This window comes from Nannospalax galili, unplaced genomic scaffold (genome assembly GCF_000622305.1).
Source record: "Nannospalax galili isolate Female #2095 unplaced genomic scaffold, S.galili_v1.0 scaffold243, whole genome shotgun sequence".
NCBI classification, from domain to species: Eukaryota; Metazoa; Chordata; class Mammalia; order Rodentia; family Spalacidae; genus Nannospalax; species Nannospalax galili.
The window spans coordinates 9,932,625-9,935,169 of NW_008353490.1; positions in this window are offsets into that span (position 1 = coordinate 9,932,625).

Sequence of the window (2,545 nt, forward strand, 5' to 3'; positions counted from 1 at the left end):
GGATTGAGCATGCAAAAGTTGTCCCTAACCCTATCTTGAAGAGTTCACCAACCCCTCCCTCCACTTCTCTACCTACAAGACACAGGTCACGTGACTCCATTCTGCCCAATCAGGAGAGTCCATCCCACCAGGCCACTCTGATTGGCCGAGTTCTGGTTGTATGGCCAATCAGGTCAGAGAGCATTTAAAGCACAATGCTCCAGGAGGGTTCTGAGACAGTTGGTGCCTGACTGGTGAGGGTGAAGGCTGTGCTTTCACTTTTGCTGCAAGGACGCCAGCAATTCGGACTGTGCGCTCAGAAACAGTATGAAGCTTCACGATTTTGGAAGAGGATCCTCCTGGATTACTCTTCCCATACCCGGTACAGACTTGTTTGCCACCACCTGCCATGCCCATGGTTCTCATGCTCCTTCACCCTGCTGTTTGTTTTACAAAGCTACTTTAATTGGATTTCCTGTCACTGGCCCTTGTTCCTATGGTCTGGAGAACCTGAGGCCTGTGAGAGTCTGGATTTTGAACCACCCGGGGCCCTTGCACCATACACTGGACTCTGTGGTGGCTCAGGCACACAGGCCCAGGCCAGACCTTCTCAGGCAAACAGAACTCTGCCCATTTCCACATCCCGAGTGGGGCCCCCTTTATGTTCAGGCTCCCCCAAACCTCCAGATTCTGCATGTGAGAGAAAACAGGTGATATGTGCTTTGTGTGACTGGCTTGTTACATGGAACACAATAATCTCCAGTTCATTCTATTTTCCAGAAAATGATAAAATTCCCTTTTCTTTGTGGGTGTGTAATTTTGGGCCTGGGTTCTCTTCATATGCTGTATTATTTATTGATTTGTATATTTCAGACTATCTTTGCATAAAAGATAAACACATCCTCATCATGAAATCTTTTTTAAGCAGAGTCACTCCACTCTGCCCAATCAGGAGAGTCCATCCCACCAGGCCAGTCTGATTGGCTGAGTTCTGGGTGTGTGGCCAATCAGTTAAGAGAGTTTTAAAGCTCAAAGCTCGAGGAGGGTTCTGAGACCGTTGGTGCCTGACTGGTGAGGTTGAAGGCTGTGCTTTTGCTTTCACTGCAAGGATGCTAGAAATTCGGACTGTGTGCGCAGAAACAGTGTAAAGCTTCACGATTTTGGAAGAGGATCCTCCTGGATTACTCTTCCAATACCCAGTACAGACTTGTTTTCCACTATCTGCCATGCCCGTGGTTCTCGTGCTCCTTCACCCTGCTGTTTGTTTTACAAAGCTACTTTAATTTAATAATATCATGGCCACTTACCTAATTTTAAAACATAAGTCCCCTCAAGGCTACAACTCCAACCATCGAAATAAGCCCATGCAGCCTGGTGCTACCACGATCCCTGCAGGTCCTGTCAACTTCACTCTCCATAGGAGAATGACAAAGTCCTCCCATCCCACCATCACCTTACTAAACGTCAGCTGCATGATGAGAGTAAGGGTTCAAGAAAGCAGCAAAAGCCACATAATCCCTTCCACACTGTCCTGCTAGCAGGAGGGCATGGACCCTCACAACCAAGGACCCCAGTGCGGTGCTGTGGTTGCTCAGCTCATAGAGAGCACTTCAGAAGGAAGTGCCATGACCTGCAAAGGTGTATCTTCAGTCAGTGGATCCTCAAAGGGTGTTACTGGAAACAATCTGACCTGGGAGGTGCCACAGGATGTAATCACCACCAAGACCATCTCATGCATCCAGAATACACCATCTAAAGAGAACTGTAGAGAAGCCCCTCAAAGTGTGACCACCATAGGCTCAAATTCATGGACCCAGAAATACGCCATTGAAAGAGAACTGTAGAGAACCCACAGGGTGTGACCACCATAGGCACTAATTCATGCACCCAGAATACACCATCTAAAGAGAACTCTAGAGAAGCCCCTCAGGGTGTGACCACCATAGGCACTAATTCATGCACCTGGAATACATGATCTAAAGAGAACTCTTGGGAAGCCCCACAGGGTGTGATCACCATAGGCACAAATAGAAAGGATAAGAGCTTATCCCTCTGGGAAACATCCGAAGAAAGGCTCACCAGTGCTCAGCCACAGGACGAGAGCACAGTCTCTCCCCGCTGGAAGAGGGTGAAGAGGAGAGTGGTGAGCTGTGTGCGAAGCCTATGCTGCTGCCTGTGGGTCCGACAGGAAAGCCACATTTCCCAGAAGAAAATGGAGCCAGTGGAGGAAGGGGAGGGCAGAGCAGTCACACAAAACTAGGTAGGTGGGACAGCCACGACGCACCCCTGCATTTCTTTAATCTATGCGTTTTCTAATTTTCTTTGCAATTGATACATGGTCATTTTACTCACTTAACATATGAGTTCAGAAGGAATCCCAAACCACCCGCCTTCGGTATAACCTGAACATGTTTAGCTAGATAGAGACAGCAGCGTTTGGGGACCAGAGTATGGGGAGGCAGCAAGGAGGGAGTTGGCTGAAGTGAGCAAAGGTTCAGAGGGGAGGAGTCACATGGGAAGCTAAGGCACAGAAAGGCCCCACAGTGAAGACTAAGTCCTGTGTATT